Consider the following 26677-nt stretch of genomic DNA (forward strand, 5'->3'; position numbering starts at 1 on the left):
TCCACAAAAACTATATAATATATTTTCAAACATTTTGTCTTCATTTCTCGATTATTTGTCGCACGAATGTTTCGTATAAGCCGGTATAGGGTTATTTTTATTATTATTATTATTCCGTGGAGGAGGAACGACTGCTGCAGAATATAAAATATCTTTATATGCGCATTTCGCTCGCAGTGAATGTCAGCGATTTCGTCGTCTCAATTAAAAACACGAATCGTATGCATAAGATATAAACCATATACGTATAGGTAAGTACCAAATATGACCAAAACGAAAGTCACGAACCTTAAAAATAAATGATATTCCTTCGTCAACCAATAGCCGTACGACGGTGATTAGTGCTAATATAATGTGTAACATATTATAGTACGTAGATATACATATGGATATGTATTGTTATGCATGCACTGAAACGTTTACACACGATTTCCTTAACGTCACATGTGCGTATAAATCCGGTCGAATATGACTCTTAACGAGCATACGATACACACACGCACAGATATATTGTATGTAGAATATCGTATATTATGTATAATGACGATAAGGTGATTTTTTTCCAACCCGATACAATTATAGTCAGTATTCTTTTTTGTATTTTGTCTTAGAAAATAATACGATTGTTATACAGGGATTGTTGGAATAACTATACTTATAAGCTACATTTTTTATAGATACCTATATTATAGGTATCGCATTACATCATTGTTTCATAGTAGTTTTCTTAAATTACAACACATAGGTGCAAAAACCACTGTGTGCTCTTTACCATTTTACTCCACTCACAAAAAAAAAACGTAGAATGATTTTAATTATATAAAGTAGTATCAACTCGAAATTCATTATTCTTAAATCTAAATTTCAACTATTCTGTTTCAAATAGGTAAAAATGAAGTAAAAAATATGAGTAGCCATTAAAATAAAAAAAAATACTAATCATTTTTATATCGTATAGTCGATCTTATTATATATTATAGTAACACTTAAAATAAAAATATGAAAAATGCGAAAATTGACGGAGAGAATGAGTGTCATCAGTTAAAAAAATTACCTCGCTTGTACAACCCAAGGTTTACTACGCATAATATATTATAATATTCAATATACATTATTATACTCTCCCGGTATACAATATTATCGTTGAGGAAAAGGGCAGGACGAGGGACCTTCTTCTCGCTGTACGCCTCTCCCTGGGAGGCGGCGCATATTATAATATATACAGAGTGAATCACTAAGCATGTTCACCCGAAATTTTTCTTTTAATAATAAATGTATTCAAATTTTGATTTTTAAAACTTTTTCGTATACTTGAGGACCAGAATATTTTAATGCGATTAGATTTGAATGCGATTTGAGGAGTGTCCAGGAGCCATACAATCTTATTTTTTTCAAGTGAGGACTAACTTTTTTACTGTAAATGCAGATTATGTTTTTGAACATTTTTATGTAAATATTTAAATCAAAATTTTAATGCGTAGTGTCTGAGTCATTATATAATGTAGTAGTTGTCCTGCCCGACGTTGTCTTTGCCAAAGATATGTTTCATTAAAAAATATATTTATAAACAACTGTATATGCCGTATTTCTACTAATAAACTTATAATAGTAGGTAATGCAATATGTAACCAATAACAACAATTTAAAAAACATAAATCGTATAGGTTTTTCGTGAGCTGTCCATGTGTGAGCTACCCTTTAGCTACCTATGATGGTTGGAAAAATGTTAAAACCTTCTTCGCAATGTGTATATACTCTATAATTTTGAGAAAAACGCATGACTATCGGATGAGTGATCCTAGAACATGCATGGCAAAAATTCTCGTTTTCACATTTACATACATAGATATACTAATGATATTATTCTCAAAAACTGGTTTTACAAAAATATATAGTAGAAATGATTTTAAATCGTGTGTTTATTATTATACTAGGCTAATTTTTACAACTTTGAAATGTCAATAGATTCATATTATTTCATGACTCAAAAGATAAAATGGTCACCACATATTTCAAACCCATTATCATAACTCATAAGCTTATTATCATTAGAGCGCAAGTTGAATATCTCAAAAACTTCTACAGATCGCGTTTCGATTCAGACACATACGATGTATGGAAATTCGAATAAATTCATAGTGTAAAATGGTGGCGAACATGATCTCGGTGAATCACTCTGTATATGTGTGTATGAATTATATTATAGTTTATATATATAATATTCCGAAAGCGTTGTGACTTGGCCGGTCAGAGAGAGAGAGAGAGAGAGAGAGAGAGAGAGAGAGAGCACTTTTAACAGGGATAATACAAAAGAACAAAACCCGGCGACGACCAAACTCCTTTTCTTCCGCACGCACCACACGCGGTACTACAAGCTCGCGTTAGTGTACGAACCGTATATTATAATGTATATATTTGTGTGTGTGTATGTGTGTGTGTGTGTGTGTGTGTGTGTGTGTGTGTGTGTGTGTGTGTGTGTGTGTGTGTGTGTGTGTGTAATACGCGCGTCCAAGCGCGAGCACGGGATAGGCGCATTTGGCCTCCGTCTTCATCTCCACCGTTGTGCAGCCGACATCCGCGTTCCCTCGTCCGCATCCGTGATAATGTGACCGCGCGCATTATTGTTGTGCATTTGTTGACACACGCCGGGCCCGCGGTAGACTGAAAAGTAAAAACTTGTTAACCGTCAAAAATGTTCTTCAAAATATCATCATTTTTCCTCGAAGTAATATTACAATGTAACACAATTTTAGAATATTACTGTTATTGTTATTACTAATGTAGCTTGTACGTTTTCGTGGTACGGAATATACCACAATAATATACTATTCCCTACATATAGCTTCATTATTAATATTATTATTATTAAAATGTAATAATAATCGCGAACCGACGCGATAATACTATAATAACAACGATCGTCGTTTTCGCGAATACAATATAGTCCAAATTAAAGTGGATTTCCGTGGAAAACGATTTCAAAATGTATAATAATATAATATTACTAGCTGCGCATCACCCGACTTCACCCTGAAAAAAATTAGCTCAACTGAAATGCGGTACATCGGGGTATCTCGATATTAGATGATGTCATAAGACAATACATTTTAACCAATCATTATAGTAATGTGAAACGAAATTTTTTCGATAACGCAATTTATATAATGCAGCTACTCATGACTCGTGGTATACAAATTAAAAATGAAGTGATCGGTGTTCTCCACAACGACTCTCATGTATTTAATATTAAAACTATGTACCTATGTAAAAACATTTATATTTATCTGTTAATTTATAATTTTGGCCAGTCTTTATTTACGACAGAATGTCTAAACGATATTAATATAATAGGTGCATGTATACATTTCTCGCAAACAATAGACATTAAAGGTATATTTCAAACATAAAAACGAATTACAGTTCAGTTACTAAAATTACGAATATAATCGTGGTTTCCTAAACAATTGGAAAAAAGCTAAATAGTGTCATCAGAGAATTGCTACATAAAACAGGCCTGTTCTTTTATATACGCATAAGGATTATAAGAAAATCTACTGATTTGTTTAACGCCAATAATACAGAAGAAGCGACCGTTGAAATTGACATGACCCAAATTCCCGTTTTCAATGATTATATACAACAAGTATAGATGATAAAAATAAAAAGTACACTGCAGTGTAACCTACCTATTTTGAAAAGTATTTAAAATACGTATTTGATTATTCAGTAAAAAAAGTATTTGAGTACAAATACAAATACTTTAAAAAAGTATTCATAGATACATTGAAATAGCTTACAATTTTGTTTTACCTTATAAATCAACTGAACCGAATTTTATTAGCATTTGTATGTACATCATTACATCAATGCCATTTTACAAAGTATCATTTGATGCAACTATAAATTACCCATCTCTTTTCTTTGTCAAGGTATTTGAATCCTCGGTTGGTTATAATGATTACGAATTCACAGTAAAAAAAAATATATATTATTATTTATTATATATATTCAATATTAATTTTATTTTATGTGATTAAATAAAAAGAAAAACTATTTTAAATACGTATATGAATACTTTTACTCTCGAGTTCTTTACACGACTGAAAGTATATGATTTCCTGACCCAGAGACCAGAAACATATTATTTTACCGTCAGGCTGGTTATTGGGCTCAAAACTCTGTACCCGTCTTCAATTCGAATTTTATTATAATAGAATAATGTTACTTATGCTCCTCATTTCGATTAACAATTTTCGAGCAACGAAATTGATTATGTCGAATTTTTCACTTATTCGACGGATATTACAATATCAGTATATATCTTGTATACTTATGCCTATAATACTTCCGAGAGACGATATTTTAATCTACTTCGCATCACAATTTATAATAATCACAAATTAAGAAAACAAAACTCTGCAGAGTCTTCATCGTATAACGTGTTATATAAATGGCTTACGTCAACGCATTTGACAGTTAGATTAAAATATGTATTACCCGATATTAACTGCATTTTATCAACTATATAATTGTAAACGAATTTGTATGCACGGTACACCTGACAATGCTAATATGATAATATAATAACACTTACAGTGTTTTTTTTTCAAATAAATTTGTTCCTACACATTTAAAAAATGAGAAATTTATTTTTCCCTACACAATTTACTTATAATCAATAATATTTGTATGTCCATATTACATTATATTATTAATTATTACAGAAATAGGATCATATATAAATGGAAAAATTGTAAATCGATTGTTTATACATTTATGTAAAATTTTTTTGAATATCGTGTACTTATATACCTACCAATCTCGATTTATCTTAAACAGGTAGACCTACGGTGAAACCACGATTATTTTAAATGTGCGATATAACTGAATTTATAGCGAAACTGATGTCACATCGTCGAGATAAAAAAATAAATAATATCTCGTATCAATGAATGAAAATTAAACATCAACTGGACTTTATCTTTCACTAACATTTTTTAAACGGTTAAGACATTTCTTGTATACATAAATCATATAAAAATAAAAGTAGTAGGTACATTGCGCTTTCCCTTACTCAGCCTGTTTATTTGCTGTTATTATCCGCGTGTTATTTATGTTGTGTATAAGTTTAACATTGTTTACGCACGTACGGAATCTTTTTGAAAAATAAATGCCATAGTCGCTAAATAACATAAACTGTGAAAAGTTTAATTTATTCAACGTAAAGCAAAGTATGAATTATGCATAAAATTACTAATGATTTTACTCGTTTCGTAACTTTTTTTCCAGCCCCTCATCGTCGTAATCTAAATATTTTTTTTTCTATTTTTGCATAGAATCCATTTAGGTACGTTGTGTGTCAGTATACATAATATTGGTGTCCGATCAGTAAAAAAAAACGTTATTTATTGTTTTTCAAAAGTAGAAGACATAAATAACAATAAAATGCTTTACATGGCAATAATACCAACGTGTGTGAAGATAGCTCCCTGTTTTGAGCTTATGGACTTTATAACAATCGAACATATTTTGTAACTGATTTGCAACAATTTACAACGTAGTTGGCTTACAAATATTCAACTGCACATTTTTCCTGATTATATAATATTTTTAGTTCATTTTAGTCTGTGAAAATTACGAAATTTCAGCAAAATTGTAGAAAAAACAAACACCGTCAAGTATGCTGGGTTTTTAAGTATATGTAATATAATAACAAGTGGAAATTTTTTTAAAAAAGTTGTATTTTACAATGATTCAAAATTAGAGTCATTTTATAAAAATGTTGAATCTTACAATCATAATATACAAATAAGATTGGATTTCAATGAATCTATGATATTTAAATTTATTACGTAGGAACTCTAATTAAAAATTTACTCGCAACAAAAATGTTCATTTTTATTTATTCGTTTTAATTAATCACTTTTAAATTCAATTCCCTATTCAAAACGTTATTTAAAAACAACAATAAAAGTAAAAACAATTTTTCTTTGCTATTAAACTATTAAGGTGTACAGTAATTATACGTTTAAGATACTTAAGAGTATCGACCTAATATTATCAAAAATATATAAAATCAGATGAAAAATATAAGACAAAATATATTTAAAAGCCTTAAAATCTTAACCAACGTTTATTACATAGGTACACAAAATACGTAACTCTGAGCTGTAAAAACTAAAAACTCCAAAATAAAAAATTAATTGATTATAAAATATAAAACTAAAAAAAAAACAAAAATTAAAGTATTTTATCCATAATAATTTAAGAAATAGATAATAATATTATTTTTGAATGTGCATCGTACTTACATCCCAAATAGATCATTAGTAAAATTTTTTTTTTTTTTTTGAAAACACGTTTATATCTTATCAAATTAATATAAATTTTATCTACAAATAAAAAGTATTTATATATTTGCATATTGAACCAGAGTATAATAAAAACGTATAATAACCAAGTTATACTACAATGGAAAATTTCTGTTTTCAAAAAAAGAAAATAATAAAACTTTAAAAATCTGCTTTTATTGAACAATCAAGAATAATAATGTATGCTGACTTGAAATTAAGACTTTCCTTAAATACTTAATAATAGTATTTTAAAAGTTCCTAATTAAAATATTAATATCCTTTACAAATTTGAAATACATTTAAAACAAAACATTAATTTTTAGGTCAAATTGTTGAGTGTGTCTTGAATATTTAGAATAATTATATGCTATTCAAGTACCTATACAAGTTTAGTCTTTTTACTAAAAGAACATAAAAATAAATGAAAAGAAAGACACTTTTGGAACGCTCAAAGAAGTTTATATCAAACTGTGTACATCATATCGTGATGTTGTAGATGATAGTTTTTTGATTTGTAACGGAAAACGTTGTTTTCTCGTTGTGGAGTTAGGCAGCACTATCCACACACAAAGTTTATCATGCCGAACAAGCAACATCTATAAGTATTATATATATTTAAAAATTATTTTTCAAATGTGAATGTGTTTGGTTATAAGGTACAACCTATAATGTTAAGGTGATCATTGATAAATAATAATGACCTAAAATTAATAATAATTAAATGTTAGTAAACGTTAAGTCATAATATTGCTGCACTTACAATATAGATAGTATAATATAGATTAATCAACGAGAAAAACAACTTATATGTAATTTAATTAATTAAAAAACGTTTTTTTGAAATATTGAAAACAAATTTCATCATTCGTCTGATAATAAAATGTAAAACAATGACATTAATAACATTAAAGTCTCGATAGATGACCATAATTACAGTACAATTTTATAATTGGCTAAATTTATGTGATATTTAAATTAATTAACTGATAAATTTTTTTTAACTATTCACTATTGTGAGTCGACATTAAATTTCATAAGTGTAAATAATTGTTATTTATTGCAAATATAAAACAATTTAATGGTATCCTAATCAATAATTTGTGTTTAAACATACACACAATTTCAAGATGTTCATTTAAACACAGATAAAATAACAAGTTTATCGACCCTGATTAAAATAATCGGTAAGTTTAAAATATTAGTGTGATAAAATAATCATGCAATAAAAATATAACTAATCATAAGAACATTTTAAAACGATAATGCTGTAAAATATCGAAAGTAAAACGCATTATTCATTATACGCCTACTTTACAAACAGAAATAATGTTTTTACTTTGTTTTATTTTGAGCAATTTTGAGAAAACAACTTTGTTCCATTCTTTACAATGATTTACGGATCGAGTTTTAGGTATGAAAATGATAATCAAAACGTTGATTTTTAACCCCCAAAGGCTCTAAAAACTGAACATTTACGTAAAACTTTTTTTCCTTTATAATCATTTTGATATTTTTTGATAATTTGAACCAACTCAATCAGTTATAATATTTATATTTAATGAGTATGGTATTATGTATGATTTATTAAAAATTGAATTTAAAAAGTCAGTTTTAATAATCGATATTATATTATAGTATAAAAACAAAACAGTTCCGAATAAAACTTGACTGAAAATTAAATATTTTTGAATTGCTTAAAATATTCAAAGAAACATAAAAAAAAAAAATCAAATTTAAAGAATTAATCCCAGTTTCAATGACGTTGTTTTAAAAAAATTGGTGAAGTTTTATAGATATATAGTATTTATAATATTATTCAAAATACAAAAAACAAAAACCCAAACACTACGAATGAGTCGTAATCTGGAGAGTTTTTCAACGGTTTTGTATCCGTAGGCATTGATATGTGTATGAAGTTCCAGCCTGCCCCAAAAAAGTTGTCAAATTTTACTTAAATCGTCGGATTATATCAAGTCAAAATCGAAAATGTACCTCTTTAATGCATGATGATATTTTGACCAATTAATATTATTTTAAAACAAGCATGTCAAATTTAATGTACCTATTCTTCACTCCGATCAGCATATAGATTATGTGTGAATTAATACAACTTAACAAGCATTATATACCAATATGGTGTAACCTGCACGTTTCTCATGATATTAATTGGTAAAAAGTTCGGATTCTACAGGCAAGTATACTAAAGAATATTTCATAAACTTATTCGTCTCCTATTTTTCATTTAGAAAAGTTTCATTTAAAAAAATATAATTTAGAGATTTAATTTTATTTGGTTTTCTAACTCCCCACCCACTCTTGCTCTAACCGAGTTTAAAAGGAAATATTTGTCTTAGCTGCTTAAGGATGGAAAAGACTAACAAAAAAGTATAGTATTTAATAAAATACTATAAAATAAGTGAGCCGTTATTGACCCTATCTCGAAAAAAAAAAACATTGACCTATAACATTATCTAATCTTTTTCTAGAATTTTCTGTAGCTAAATATTCTCGGTATAAATTTCATGTACGCATACTGATTACATACTTGTAAATTGCAAATAAGACGAATTCATAAATTAATGAATATTTGTAACGGTGAAACTCGATGGTATTTTCATTACAAGGATTTTTCCGAACAAAAATTAAATTATATGTATATAAACTCAACATTGTTTTTGAATTATAATTGTATGTTTGTTGTAACTTATAATAATTAGCGATGATCGTGAAATATATTTCCATACGATAAAAACAAATAAACTCAAAAACACAATATTTCAATTAAACGGCTTTAGGTCATTTTTGGGACATCTATCGATTATTTAACAATTCAAAACAATACATGATGGAAGGTAATCAATCATTCAAGAAAAAAAGATCGAGCATAATAATTCACTTAAAGGAAATAGAAGGAAATTTGTGTACTTAATTACCTACATAACTTAAATAGCGTTTTTTGTTAAGGTGTCCATAAAATAAAGTTTATAACCTATAAATATTTTGAGTTTTTTTATAGTTTCTGTATTATACATTTTGTTAGAAATTCATTGTCACAAATACCTTTTATGTTACCTCCAAATAATGTCGATATTTAATTAAAACCTATTCTATAATTAAAAATAAATCATTATTGTTTATTATATGTTATAGTTTCAACAGGAATTTTGTACCAATAGCTTACACCAACTATAACTATAACGTATATAGATTTTAACCCATGTTAATTATTACTTACCTATGTCAATAAAACAATATTTAGTATTGAGTCGTAATAGTCGTATAGTTATATTTATAATTTAAGAAAATTACATTTTCACCAAAAGCCCTATTCTAGTTATAAATGTACAGTCCATAAACTTACATTTGGTAGTGACGAGCTCAACAAATTATTGTTTAACTTTAAACTAATATAGTATTTTAAGATTTTTAACCAAATCTGACATTGTCGATTATATTATTGATTCGCTTTAGATTTGTTTCAAAAAAAAAGTCGTTTAGTTTATTATTGAACATAAATTTACAAACAAAATAACTTACCCGCAGTCACCAGTATAATTAACAAACATTAAACAAATTCCCTGAACAATTATACGTGGCATATTCTAATTTAATAATAAAATAATAAAAGTCATTCGGAGGTATTCTATGGGGCCGTAAATTATTTTTGCTCAGATTTCTTCTTTTCGTTACGTCTTTTTTTAATTTCAGTTAGGATTTTAATATATTAAATATTTATTTATACGGATTTAAATTATTTCTGTACCTACTTAATTATTATTCGTATACAAATAACGATAATCTATTGTCATTTTTAAATTAATTTAAACATCAAAGTTGGTATATATTTTTTTGAACAAAATATACTTTCATTAATATTTATACAAACAATGCATATAATATCTTATACATATAAGATACTGTACCTTTATTAGTTAATATTAGTATTTTTATGATAAAGATATTAACTAGGGCGATCTATGGAATCTGATCTCGGTAAAATGAGCTCACGACTATTAAACTCAGTCGGTTAAGTAATACGCCATTTAAACTTAATTCAAACTTACATCATCTGAACATAAAAAATAATAATTTTGTTGTGTTTTTCTTACAAATTATATTTATTTAAATTGACTTGGTCAGACTATTATTTTATTGTGCATTGTTAAAAAAATAACATAAGTCATATATTATCTAAAATACCAGTTACCATGCAAATACATTAGATTCATTACTAAAATATATTACACTGTCAATAAACATAATATAAGTGTATTATTTTTTACTTCTTTAACAAACATTATTATTTAACCAAAGATGTTAGAGATGAGTAATACTACTAATACTTTACATCTGCAAGCTATTTGAAACTCAAAAATAAATAATTCCACTAATAACAAACAAAAAAATAACATTTGTTCGCAATTACAAATACATTTACTTTTCATACGAATTGAAATATGATATCCACACGCCATTTACAAATGTTTGCAATTTATTCAGATATGCAAAATTGCAAAATATATAGAACTCCCATTATACTTAAAATACAATTGTATTAATTCAAACTCTATAGACTCTAAAGGATTTATTTATATTATAATATTTTTAGATCTTTAAGAGCAATTTGTCAAATTTACATAGACGTGATTTTTTGTTTTTAGGAAAAAAAAATCTTTCTCAGCTGTGATTTTATTGATTACTGCTACACTATATTACTAGCATTTATTTTGTATAACTCTATTATGAATTTCATAATAAGTAATTATTAATAACTATACATTTTTGAATATTATTTTATTGTTAGAAAATGTCAATATTAATTCGTCATAAACTCTCAATAAATAAAGATTAAACAAATATTAGTTATAAGATGAAAATCCTTTTTATAGGACAATATTACAATAATGCCATGATACATTATTTATTTAACATAATATATACAGACCAATGAGTATAAAGTATCCATAACATAATATTTCCACAAGATTGATCCTGATTCCTGACTGAGGTAAAATAAGTTTCCTGACACTTGTATCATAACCATAAGCCAATACCTGTTTAGCTTAGGTAGAATCAATCAAATTATACACAAAACTTAAAAAGCACGCTTTAACGTTTCAGTATAATTTTTCAATTATAGCTTTGTTAAAAGTTAAAAGTTACATTTTATTAATCAAATAAAAAAAAATAAAAGTTACAGCTGATATACAATAAAGAATATTTTTCATTATATTATAACATTGGTACTTACAGTTACTTAATTTTTTTTTTTTTTTTGAACAATAGCTTATAGAAATAGTTTTTTGATAAACTTTTTGATCACTTCAACGATTTTTTTTCTTAACGATAATGACATACTTACTTATTTTTGACAATTGTTCTTACTTCTTACGTATCATACCTTTATATATCTTGTATATCATATCATATTTAATCTTTATTTAATTTCCTTTTCTCATTTAAAAAATGTCATTAAGTCTCTTAAATCATTATCCTATAAATGTTAACATTGTTTCCAGGATTATTCATAATTGTTTTACAAGATGAAAAATAAATTCGCATTTTCTCATATCAACAAAATATTCTTTAAATAATGCAACAAATTACATTAAAATTAAATATTAACTTTTGAATCCAACACTTCGGTGAATATAATTTCACAAGGTCAGCAGTAAAAAAGTGAAAAAAGAATGTATTTATAATTTCAACTATACTACCAATCAAGAAAAAACTTTTTTTCATTATAATCAATACAAATTCTAAATATTTTATTGATCACCATCAATAACAAACAAATGAGTTTTTTTCTATTCTCTAATATGTACCACTCACTTACTGTGTGTTTGTTTTTCTTTAATGTGATTTATTGCTTTTTCACAAACAATAAAATGGAAATTATTCACGTTGTACTTTAATTGGATTTCTTTAAATAATAAATAACAAATATCACTTTGATACCTTTTGAGATTTTTAACTTTAATAACAATTCAAATCGTTTTTTGTTTGAATGATATTTTATAGTGAGTTCCAACATAAATATAAGTAGAACATTAAGTATTTAACATTATTAGGTATATACTATACATATTTTAAACTGTATGTGTGCCTATTTTCATAATGTGCTTTTAATGATTCACGTTTAGTGTAACTGTTTTGTTTGTGTAGCAAGGTTAAAATTTTTCTGATGCATTTTATTTTTCTAATATTTATTATATGTATATTATAGTCAAATTATTAATTTAAAAATAAAATATTTTCAACTATGAAAAGTATTTTTATTAGTAAATTCCAGAACTATCATAATATTATCTTGTGATATTTGTTTAGTTTGCTAAAAAAAATTGTAATCCTTAAACATTTTGGATCAAATTGGATAAGACATGTATCTATTGATAAAATATTATACTTACAGTTTTCATTTGTATGATTATAAGCAATAAGCTACAATACATTTTTCATATAATTATTTTTTCAACATTTTTTATCTGTGGTATAATATTGTAAAATGTAATACCTATTATATTTGTATATATTAATAAGACAATTAGTATATATACCAGTTATATTATGATTGTTTTTAATATCACAACAAATAGGAGAAGCACTAAAACCCAACATAGCACTAATCAAATATTAATATTGTCAATTACCTAAAGAAAATTAAACTATCAAACTTAATTTAGTCTAGTAACTTATTTTAGTTTTTTTTAAGTCAAATGAATACTGTAAATAAAATGTAAATTGTAAAATTGAAACATTTTCAATGTGAAGTAATGAATAATGGCCTTAAATGCTGATGTTATTTAGATAAATAAAAATTCATTGTGTGAAAATCAAAGTAAAATTGTAAATTGGTAACTCTTGAATTTATTTTAATAAATTATCAACTCTGTCATAATGTCATATTATAGAATAATATTTTATAATTTTTAGATAAGGTCTCGTGATTTTAGATCTACTGTATTATCATTATTATTTTTTTTTTGTACTTCATTAGGCCAAGGATCCGTAGTTTTGTAAGCTGTATATTCATATATTATATTTTATAAAATAATTTGAAATATTTTACTATTTGAATGCGGCTTTTGTTAAAGTTTAAACTTTAAATTTAGATAAAATATCAGCCCACTACATATTATCTATACGTCAAAATATGTTAGCCACTGAAGTGTCTCTTACTTTCCAATTTGACCGTAACACATTTTTTACGTTTCGACGTAACTAGTTAGCCATAGATGTTTTAAATTAAATTTACTTATTTTAATATTCAGTAAAATGTAATTAGGAGAATGATACCCATGGATTTGTTGTCTCCGTCTAACACACGTTACACGTAAGACATAGCAAATTTTCATTCGTTAGTTTCAATAGTATGCAGATTCGTTTTGTAGTGTCCCCGCAGTCTGCATTAGTATTATTTTAAAACAATTATTGATATACACTAAAAAAAATAGAAGTGCATCATTATACACGTTATACTACATAATATAATATAATATAGAGGCTTGGCGTGGCGCGTTGGCTGCTACTAGTCGCGGAATGCGACTGGGAGTAAGTAACGGCCACAGCTACTAGCTCCCGGATGGGTGACCACCCGGGTTCATAGTAGTTAATTAATAATTATTGAAACACCACAAAAAAACAAAAGTATGTTTGTTTTATACATTATAATTTATAATTATCAATAAAAAAGGTGGTTAAGTGGATGTCGCTCTGCTGTACAGTAGGTTACAAGTGGGTCAATGTAATGGATGGTGTTAAATTTGAATTCAATGATATAATATCATTGTATAAGAAAAACGATTCTGAGCGAAAACGGTCAGTCAGCCTATGATATTACCAAGTATATTTGATGATATTATTGTGAATAAAGTAATTTATATATAACCTATTTACGTGGAGCCTTGTTTTAAATTTTCAATCCTTAGCCATAAAAGTTAAACATTTTATACATTTTTAACTACAAAATAATTAATAAATTATAAATTTGATAAATGTTGTCAAAATTTGAACTTTAAATGCTTATAAAAAAAAATTGTGCCTATGTATTTTTAATATTTTTCAACTGCTATTAGAACGATATATCAGGAGCCTTATATTAAATTTTCACGCTTTTTTACCTAACAAATAAAAATTTATTGTTATTTATAGAAAAAAAAACTAAAAAAATTGAAAACTGACAATGTCCGTAAACAGCTCGAAAAGAGTCAAAATATTTTCAACATTTTATGGTGTATAGAAAATGCTAATATGAACATTCAGTGAAATTTTCAAGTATCTACAGTCATTTGTTTTTTAATTACAATAAAATAAGAAAATTGTTACATGAGAAATCGAGTAAATATCAAATGTTGTAAAAATATAAATTTCAGACGCTCATAAAAATTTAATTTAAGTTTCTTCTAGACATTTTTTTTTTGATAAAGGTAGACAAACTTATGAGTAATCTTATATTACATTTTCAAATCTTAGATTTAAAAAGAAAAATTTTTATGAATTTCAACTCAAAATAATTTGCTATTTTTCGTGATTTTTCCGTATTTTTTCAAGATTTGAACTTTAAACGTGTATAAAAAAAAACTGTGACTAAGGATTTTTAATTTTTTTCATCTGCCTTTGAAACAATAACCTAGGAGCCTTCTATTAAATTTTCAAGCTTTTTTACCCAACAAATAAAATTTTATTGATATTTATAGAAAAAAAATTTAAAAAAACTGAAAACTGACAATGTCCGTAAACAGTTCAAAAAAAGTCAAATTATTTTCAAAATTGTATTGTGTATAGAAAATGCAAATATAAACAACCAGTGAAAATTTCATGCATCTACGGTCATTTGTTTTAGAGTTACACCAATAACCAAAATCGATTTTGTTAAAAATCGATTTTGCGTAAAAATTCCCGTTTTTCCTTAATTTTTCTTTTGTTTTTCACATCGCTTTTGAAAACTACTGGGAAATTAAAATTTTGACCTCCCCAATGCACCAACGATATTCACTTTCCCATCGAACAAGATACTGAAGTCGAAAATCGAAGCATTATTTCGACTACTTATCGTGTACACAGACACAAAAATAAAAAAATAAAAAAAAAAATAAAAAAAAATAAAAAAAAAAATAAAAAAAAAAACACACATCATTGTAAAATCAATACATTCATCGTTTCACTCAGAATCTAAAAATTCTGAACATTACATTTATATTTTTTATATTTTTTATATATTTTTTGTATGAAACAAACTTTCATTTTAATATTCCTCATTACTACCTATTATTTTTATTTTCTTATTACGATATGTATGATGTATTATAATATCCTATTAAATGCACAAAACATAACATAAAGATCGATTATTATACTTTATTTTTAAACAAATATTTCGTGTAAATATAAAAATCACCAATAACAGTAAATAATAGTGAGCCAAACAAAAAAAATCAAACTGTATAATAAAAATTGAATCTATAATACCTACGTACGTTGCGACAAAGTGGCTGACACTTGACATAATTAATACAACACTGTTGATGCGTAAATGTGTAATCGTATTATAAATTATTTTTTTATAAAATGGTTTTGAACCTTACAGATAATTTTGTATTATCATTGAGTATATTTACTATTTATTGCACAATATATACTCAATGCCCAATGGTATTATATATCGAAGAAATGCTTGTATTACGTGACATAGACGGTGTGTTGTTTTTTTTATTTTCAATTTTCAGCTCACCAAAGACCTTAAACAATATTGACAACGAGAACGAGTACCTATGATAATAAAAGGGGTTTTCACGGGTTTATCTTATCCTAGATCTTATATAACAATAATGAGAACATAAGAACAATTGAATAATGACGTACACACCTTTACAAGTTTCAGTATACGGTTATGTACGATATCAACAGCGAAAATAATATATAAGGATAACGGATTGGTACGGCATAAAAATAATACCTATACACACTACACAGTACCTATAGAAGTCTAAATTTTGTTCAGAAATAATGTGACAACGAGTATACGAAACTCGTGTTCTCTTTTCGTTCTTCATTGTCTACGAGATACTTATTTTTAAAAATTATTTTCTGCGGAACTTTGTTTGGAAAAAAAAAATAATAACAATAATAATAAAAAAAAAAACAATTTTTAAACTTTCATCGCAAACAATGAGCCTTTTCTTTTTGTCGCCCTAACCCAGCGGCCGCTAACTTGCAATAAGTGGTTTACATTTTCTTTTCCTATTGTTAATCGGATCGCTCTTCTATTTAATTCTCCACAGTTTTCTTGTATATATTCAGATGATACGCATTCTCCAACACACACACACACACACACACACACACACACACACGCATAGATAGTACGCAAAAGTCTCGGAATGATTAATTAAACGTTTTGGGAGTGCGTCGCCGGGTTCTAGCAGTCCATCGGCCTTCCGCCGCCGTTGTTGGGTCGATTACCGAAAACGAAACGAGTCTCCTAGTGAATTAAACATATCTCTCTGCGAGCATCGTAGGCAGTGTTCCTCATGTGTATGTGTGTCTATAATCTCTCTCTATATATATATATATATATATAATATATATATTTATTCTACTGCGCTCCACTCGGATTGTTCTCGGAAGGGATTTACATTTAATTTACCGGATTGTATACGATTTCGATGAGGAGAAGATGCACCCGTCTCGTATTGTGTAGATGCGTGAAGTATTCAGTTAATAAAATTCGGCAAAATTGAATGGAAAATAAATTGCAAATTTAGCACGCGTTTCTTTCTGTAAACTATAATGTTTACGAGAACATCTGAAAATTTGTTCAAAAAAAAAAACGTGTTAAAGAAAGATATTGTATAATGATTATTATCGTTATTGTCTTAAATATTAATTCAGTAGAATTAGTATGTATTTTTATCAGATTGCTTCGCAGTGGCCGTTTTCGCTATCTATACGCAAATAGAGAAAAAAATACGTGGAATTAAAATTAATAATTCAACTGAACGAGCTAAAATATGAGTGATGTTTTACAAGTGGCTATCCAAATACACATTATGAACGACAGCTTACGAAAATCAATTATATAGTATTCACTGAATTTGAACGAGAACTATATTATAGTCAAAGCATATAAAATTCCATTTTACTTTTCAATATTTCATACTTTTCCGAAAGTCACTGCAGGCTCGCAGCACGTGCAACCGTTATTTCCAATATATTTCTTCGATGAATATTTTATTGTTAATACTTCAAAGACTTTATGTTACACAAAAAAAAAACATAAATAAACAACTCAATGCATTTTTTCCAATCAAATATCAAAACTAGATTATACTCAATATTGTATACATCTCACAATATTTTTACAATTATTATATAACGGGAAAAACGTGTTTCTTTAGAAGATTGAGAAAATTGAAAAAAGTTTAATTTAAAATATCAAATCATGATAAATAAATAAAAAACCACTGTAGACACTACCAATAGTTCTGAGGTCAAGCATCAGCTGGTGTCGCTAGTTCCCTGATGCGTAACCACTCGGGTTTTTGGGATTTTAATTATCGCTACATATTCACACGTGTTATAGCCAACCGTACCCTTCCCCACAGTAAAAACCAACTAAATAAGGCCCATGACCTCAAATGTCGAACCCTTAACTCGATAAAAAAAAAATATATATATATTGATATAATGTTTTCTTAATTTTACTTATATACAAGAAAAATAAAATTTTTTGTAAAAATGAATAGTACTAGAATATAGCGAAAGTTTGAATTGCTCTTATAACAAATTTATATGAAAATGAAAACTATTAGTTATTAGTTATTACTAATTAGGCACTTACTTATTAGAAATGAGCACATAAGTTAAGACTTACATGAGAAAAGAGAAATTTATCCTCCAAACTATCAGCTGTCTATATTGCCAACATGCACAAAATGTACAGAACAATATTATAATATATAATATTCAGATCTATATTCTATGGACTGTAGAGTTATACAGTATAACAAATAACAATATATGTATATATCATATACCAGCTATAAAGTTAGTCTAAATTATAACTAAACAATTAATTAGTTGGTAAGTCATTTGATAGTTTTTATAAACACAAATACATAATTTCTAAGTTCAGTCAACCTTGATTATCTCCAATAGGTATAATCGACCGGATGGTTTATTCACTAATTATTACTTTAAGACTCGAAAAACTTACCTCAGTAAAATTTGATTTAATTTAAAAGTTGCCCTGGTTCCAGAAAGTTGGCTATGAATATAACTTTTAGGGATGATCAGAATCTATTAATTCTACAAACTATGAATTTGTGCTTACACCAACACGCGCAGATTACTTATTCAACCTAACAGGGTTTCAGAGAAAATCTATTTGAAAAACAGCAGAACCTATACGTTAATAAAGTATAATATACTCAATTTAAATGAAAAGCAATGTGGATCGTGTTATATCTTTGTCTGACATCAGGCATCATGGAAAAATCGGACATCATACTTTTTATTTTCCAACTTCAAATTGATAAGTCAATGGCAAGACTGGCAAATGCGTTTAAATATCAAAAGGTTTCATTATATACGTGTTATTTGAGTGACATTTTTTTAATGAAAAAACATTCCAACTGCAGAATGACGTTCTTTAATTTATATAGCTTATTAAAAATTACATACATAATATTTAGTTTTAACATTATTTAACCGATTCAATAAAGTATTAATTACGATAAGAATGATTCAACTAATAATAATTTGAAACCAATTAATAGATTAATATTGTTTTTAAAATTCTAAACAGAGAAAAATTAAAATTCGTATTAAGTATAAAAAAAAAAACTATGAAACAAATTTTAATATTTTTTTTTATTATTTACTACGTTTATTGTTTTATAGTTTTACTCAATGACTAATATCAATTTTTAGTTCTTATTTATCTTCACGGAATTAAAGCAATATTTTTTTAATAGCTGACGAGATGAACATGATATGTCATGATAAATAATTTTTTTACAAAATATGTCATTTAACCGATATATTTTAGTCTACATATTTTTATACAATACATAATTTGTTGATTTAGTTTATTTTTTAAACAGATCCATATGCATTTACATATCTAATTACGCAATTGTTTGTATTTAAGTACAATCGTATGTATTAAATGTATGCACACAACAATCTGTATACGATTTTTTTTATCTAATAAGACTCTTTATATACCATCACTACGCATGTCAGTAACAAACTAATGTGTACCTGACAAAATCTATTGAAAACCACCAAGCCGAATCTATGCTAAGAAACGGGATGTGACCTACATAAGTACGAATACATTTCAAACTTCTTATCCGGTCTTATTTTGAAGGATTTCAAGTTCTGGGATGTTCAATGACGTGGTATTTATAGTGTCCCAGCCGTTTTAGTGCTATTTAATTTTTATATTATAATATTAGTATAGTAAACTTTTTTTTCGACGAAAAACCAATTAAAATATCTGATCCGTGTATGGGCTTTAAAATGTTTTAATTTAAATCAGTAATTAAAAAAAAAAAATTACGAATAAAAATTGTAATTTTAAGTGAAAACAACCAACAAAGTGTACAGTATTTCAAAACAATCAAAAGTTGTGTCCATTTTATTGTTAAGTGGTTTTACAGTTTGTTTTAATGATGATCCGTTAAAAAAAATAAAAATGGTTTTTAAAATAGGTATCTATTAAATGTATACTATAACATAAAAGCCATGTAGCCATGTAGATACAGTAGGCATACACAAATAGTTTTACAAAGATCTGATTACAAAACTTCCCTAATAAGACGATAATTTCTTCAAATATAACTGGTTTAGCGTATATTTAAACTATAATCAATAACAGCTTAAGGCGCTAATTCTGATAATAGAGTGAATTATTTTAATTCAAATCTTGTAGAGTGATATCAGTAGCATATATGATTTAGACTTACGATTACATAGTACAATGAATATATTAAAATAATCAAGCAAGTATACGCATTAAAGATAAATGATAATTATTAAAAATGTATTATTAATAGCAATGAAATATTTATTATTAAATTTATTATGAAATATTCATAACATATGAAATCATGATGAGCATTTAGTTGTAATTAATTTAAATAATATATTTTTAAAACAATAAAATAGTATTTTTTTTAGAAATCTTGGTAAATTACTTTTATTTTACTATGCCTTTTATATTATAATTATAATTATATACTGCAAGACCCATTATATGACTTTATGACTATAATTAAATAACTTCTTTAAAAAATGGTTGGATAAATCAACAATTTTGACCAGTTTCAAATTTTTATTGATTTTTGTTTGTTTTTATGCGTATTTTTCTTTATTGGCTAAGGTATAAATCTTTTTTACCACCGTTTTATGCTAAACAACAGAATTTTTATTGGTGCAGAAAAAAATGAAACATCACCATGAGATGTAATTTCGCCTCCGCGTGTATTTGATTGATAACAAATTGAAACCATCGCACCATCTTATTTTACTTCATACATTATGCATAAGTATATTTTTTTATTATTATTATTATAGAAATGTATAATGATACAAAGTTTTCGCAGTTTGTTACACTTTACTTTCGGGGAAAAAAAATAAATTAAAACTTTCCACCGTTTGGATTGATGTACAAAACATTTTTGCCGATTAATATCAATTAATTTCATTATGGTCAGGTAGACATTTTCAGCATTATTATTTTTTTAATATATTATGTTTTAGCGTATTTTCACTGATTCCCGCTACAACAATATCTGACCATAGTGTGTCTGTAGAGTGTCTCTTAAAAAGTTCATAAAAATATCAACAGGGAATAAAGCAATGTAATTGCATTGATACGTATTTTTTTCGTTATAAAATTGATGCTTCAAAACTATATTGTCGGTAAATATAAAAATTAATTGCATCGGAATTTGTATTCATTATTACGATTCGTAGAAGTCGGGTGTATTTCAAACATAGTTAATGGATATAAAATTAAAAGCGTAAAGTATCTTGATACACTAAACGTTATTAAAATTTACATAATAAATCTTCAAATTCACGTAAAAGAACTTCGCTGATAATTGCTAATATATAACATACCTATATACTATTATAAAATAAACACCTTCAAAAATATAAGCAATAATTAATACCGATGAGAGTTCTTGACCAGCTGCGTAACTATAATATTATGGTAATGTCTTGACAACAAATTAATAGGAAAATTAATTTTAGTATTATACTTACACAACAATTTGTCTATAATATTGCGATACTGCAGTTATTATTTGTCGATCGCAAAATAAATGCATTACAGCAAATTATTTCGAATATTTATATAATCAATGTCTGATCGATTGATTTAAAGTTTCCTGGAGCTTAAAGTATATGGAATATCACAACGTTAATATACGGTTGTAATTACATTATCGATTTACGACGGCGGCGGCGGCACAGACGAATACAATCGTGTTACAACATTGCATCAGCAAGGGTACACAAAACAATGGATTGCCGACTGATATAATATACCATTTATTGTGTTAGCTCTTCTTCTATTTGATCCCGCGATACATAACTATATATACACGAAACTGATGATATTGCTTTCTCGGGAGTGCGTGTGTTATCGTACCTATATATATAGGCCGGTTCCCGTTGCAATATAGAGCAGTATTATAATAGTATATTCGTTGAATACGAATGCGTGACATTATACGTTCGAGACAAACTCAATTTAAAATAGTTTATGTACAAGACGATTATAACTATTATTAAGGTACCATAAATTGACTCGCACAATAAGTCGCATTATATTCGCCACGCGTTCGGATAATACGCGAGAGCGGATACCTTTGGTGGTTGGGTGGGCACATTTATCGGAGCAGGTAGGTATATATTGTGCGGTATAGGTATTACCATTGACCAAATCACATACTATATATTGTACATAACATATAATGAACCAATATCGCCAATGTATAATTATATGCGATAAATGATGTGGCCTGGCCACAAGCGGTCCACCGGGGTGACATTTTAAAACGTGACACATTAATTTTCTCAATATTGTTTTGTGAGATTACGAGCGATGGACGTAATTATTTATGAATTACATGTGGAATTTTCACCGAATATTCAATATAGCGTTTTCAAAATATTTTGACTCTACTTCGGTGCAATTTAATCGAAACATTTTAATTTTTTAGTTTATTGATGTATCCATATATCAATGATAACATTTTTATTTGTGAATAAAACAGATGGACAAATTAGTACAAGGTTTGCCGTATATTTTTTTTACTGGTAAAATTAGTAAGATATTTAAAACCAACGACACTTTTGAAGTACCAACTAGATTAACTTTCCTAATATCAAATATCATGAAGAAATTTGAAGCATTTTTACTGTCCCAAAAGGTGATGACATACACAAACTAAAAAAACTCACACATCATTGTAAAATCAATACATTCATCGCTCCGCACGGAATCTAAAATTACGATTTTAATTATTTTGTTGTATTTTAAATGAAGTTTGAAATGTTTGCAGTTGGTAGGTATATATTTTATTATTTACTATACAGAATGACATTTTTAAAAGTATTTAGATTAATTGTAAGCCGTTTATTCCACGAACCTATACATACCCACCTACGGTTCGTGTAGGTATCGACTTATAAGTTAATAAGTAATAACTAATATTATTATTAGCGTGGCGTATTAAGCCGGAGCTCTTCTCCCTAGGCCTCCGAGGTACGTCCAAATTGCCATGCCAAAGTACTTTTACCATGCAATTAAAAAAAAAATACTGAGAAATTATTAATTTTTTCATCAAACGAAAGTTTATTTTTAAGTATACAAAAATACAATTTTATTGTTTTAAATAAATTTATAAGTAGTAAAACATTTATATAGATTTTTAATTAGCTTCTAGCATCAGACTTTCTAGCAACATTTTTTAATAATTTAATTTCTGTATTTAAGGAGGCCTTCACCTCATATTATATAGACCTAGGGCTACCAACTTTTACGCTTCGACACATAATATTATAATAATTATTATACTTTATCTAACATACAGCAGATTAACTATTTGCAGTTATATATAACTCTCCCCTGGAGGCTTAAATTTTAAATTCGTAAAAACAAAATGTACCATAAATCCCATTTGCTTACTTATTATTTTATAAGTACGCATACGATATGAAGCACTATTATGACAGTGACATACGATAGTATTAGTCTGCATTTTAACAAAAACAACGTCTAAACGGCGATTCGTAACATTCAAAACGCCGATATCCTTAGTTATAAGTATATTAAGCAAAATATGTAGTTTGATAAAAAAAAAAAATACCTTAATTTATTAGAAGTTCATTTTATTTCGTTTAATTTGTATAGTTAAAGCTATTAAACATACTTATAAAATATTAAATAAATATTCTCTTGCTTGAAAAAATGAAAATGTATACAAAACAAAGCTAATAAACCTGCTTGTATACCATGCTTAGCGAGGGAACACGCGGGTTTTGTACATCCTCACGCGACACTCTGCCATTGAGACCTGTTCCACTGTGGCGGAGTGTCACGTGGGGATGCACAAAAACACCAATTTTTTTCGTGTCATGACGTGTTTTCTCACCAGACATAGTATAGTAGGTGCTTAAATAACAATCAGAAGTAACAACTAGAATGGCAGTGCAATAGCTGTCTTACAAGTTATAATTAATTATTAAGTAGATATTGTCTACTCTACAAATCTAACAAAACTTTCGTTGTGTTCGTTGATGTCACATTATAAACCCATGGGGGATATATTTTTCATAATATATTATGGACATCACAACCGCAGCACTGCAGATCGGCTCTTAATCGAGAAACAATGTGGATTGGTATATAATGGGAGAAGCTGCACCAATCTTGTATTTCCAAATCATCGCCGAGAGCCACGGGAAACGCAAATAAAATTAAAATCACGTCGATTGAAAATTTAAATCGATGATACTCGGCTATATTATGCATATTAATCTTCACTATGAATTTTCTAAATGAAACACAGTACGACATGATATTATAATATTATGCATGTTCAATACGGCGTAAATCAGGGATTATTTGTTCAACCCGTCCAGTAGTTCATCTTATAGTTACTATGCCACTCTTATATTGTAGTTAGCTGCACTATGCACTTTGATTATTATTTATATTAACCGATCGTCTTACGACTTATTAAGATAAATCAATCAAACACTAGGCGTAGTACAAGCCCGGATTAAGACATCTTGAGGCCCAGGGGCCAAAGTTATTAGGGCATAGACTTCATCTCATCCTGTCGATACGACGTCTGCTCGGTGATGAGAATAACACAATATTATTATATTATATGTATAGTCAATATATTTATATAAAAAAACGTATTGAAAACTACTTGTTCTTTACATTCGTACCATGCTGTTTTATATCCATGCATCATTTATCCGGGGTGTGATGAATGAACACGAAAACGTAATCTCAAAAAGAAAAGTAGTTGCTTGTATCAGTTATCATGTTGTTGTTACAAGTTTGCGCAAACACGCGGTTTCCCCAACGTCTCGACGACGTCTGTGCGCACATTTCCCGGGAAAGCATCGGTTCGACCCGACAGTCGCCAAGGGCCTACGACACGAACATATTATTATGATAATGACGTACAGACTGACTGCAGGTGTCTACGGCACACAGGTTGTATATACCGCACGTGGTCGTTGGTTATTAAACTATAATTATGTTATGGCCAACTGTAATTTAATAGCAATAGGTATACAAACCATATTATTATACGCGTTCGTCGATATATTATTGTAATTTGGAATTCGGAATTATTGGTGCTTTTGCTCTAGAATCCGTTTGAAACATTCCTGTAATAATATTATGTTTCCCCAGTTTCATCGGCGCCACATTGGCTGACAACGGGAGGTGCAATGCGAACCTCGATATTATTACCGACGACACAGATATAGGTACAATTAAAACGCCATTTTACTGGGGCACCACTATTCGTTTGTCATTTCGTACAGTAAATGCGTTCGCATTCAATCATCATTTGTGCCACCCATACAATACGTGCTACTGATTCAACACTAATATTATAATAGGTAATATACGCACAACATAAAATGCAAAAATAATACCCGGAGTAAAACACGGGGTGAACATGAATCAGATGCATATTTATAATAATACGCGTGGTGTGTAAATATTTCGATGAAATTAACTGGCAGCGTAGAAGACGTCATGATCACTTTCAACAAAAAAATTGACGTAGAACATTTTTTTGCACGTTTAATTGATTCGGATCAAACCTACCTACATGAATCGAACTTTTATATTTACTGTTCGTTATTTATAATTACAATTTATTCAATTTATTTGATGAGATTATATTTATTATTGATAGTAAACAAAGTACTAACATAATATTATGTGCTACTGTCCATAATGCAGTCGTTTTTAATTAATAAATAGATTTTATATTTATAAAGTCTGATTAACGTTTTCTTTGATTTTTTTTATAGAATTAAATTAGAAATTAAGTCTATTAAGTTAGAATTACATTGAAGTTTATATCCATTTATCGTATAATACTATCCAGGGGGAGGGGAATAAAAACCAAAGCATTTTGTTTTGCATCCCATCAAAACATTTTGTGTAAGCGAATGTAATGTCTTTGTGATGTTTATTATAATATTATAATATTTTATAGAGGGTCCAAGATTTTAAGAATTTATGCAAGGATTTCGTTTAAAATGAAATATATTATAAGGTTAATGGAAAAAATTGTTAGTTAAAAGTCCATTTGTAAGGTCCTTATGCTGATTTAAAATTAAGGCGATTTTCGTGTAATAACATAATTACAGGTTATTAAAATACGTCGAAAATGTATTAAGAATGTCACTCCGAAATCTCTATATATGAAACTTTTATCAAATGATTTAGTCAGATTTGAATGTCAAATGCCGCTCACAACAATCAATTGATAGTAATAATAATAGGCACTACCCGTAAATCACAATTCATTTTTTCTAGAGATTTATTTGTGTGTATGTGTGTGTGTGTGTGTAGATAAGTCGTTTATCAAGAATAACATTGAAATATTTTTATTTTGTCGATTTTTTCAACGTTGTTAAGCTATATGTTGTCAAAACTGTACTGTGCTTACTGCTTATGAAGTATTTATAAATAGGTACATTTTTTTCTGTTTTTATTTATTTTTTAATAAATCCGAAATTTGAAATAAAATGTTATTTTACAATTT

General features: G+C 27.5%; 1 protein-coding gene across 6 annotated transcripts in view; it reads left to right on the forward strand.

The window, feature by feature from the left end:
- Positions 1-26677, forward strand: part of LOC132943664 (leucine-rich repeat-containing protein 24-like) — a 165864-nt gene that overhangs the window by 80737 nt on the left and 58450 nt on the right. The window lies entirely within an intron of this gene.

Source organism: Metopolophium dirhodum, chromosome 4 (genome assembly GCF_019925205.1).
Source record: "Metopolophium dirhodum isolate CAU chromosome 4, ASM1992520v1, whole genome shotgun sequence".
Lineage (NCBI taxonomy): Eukaryota > Metazoa > Arthropoda > Insecta > Hemiptera > Aphididae > Metopolophium > Metopolophium dirhodum.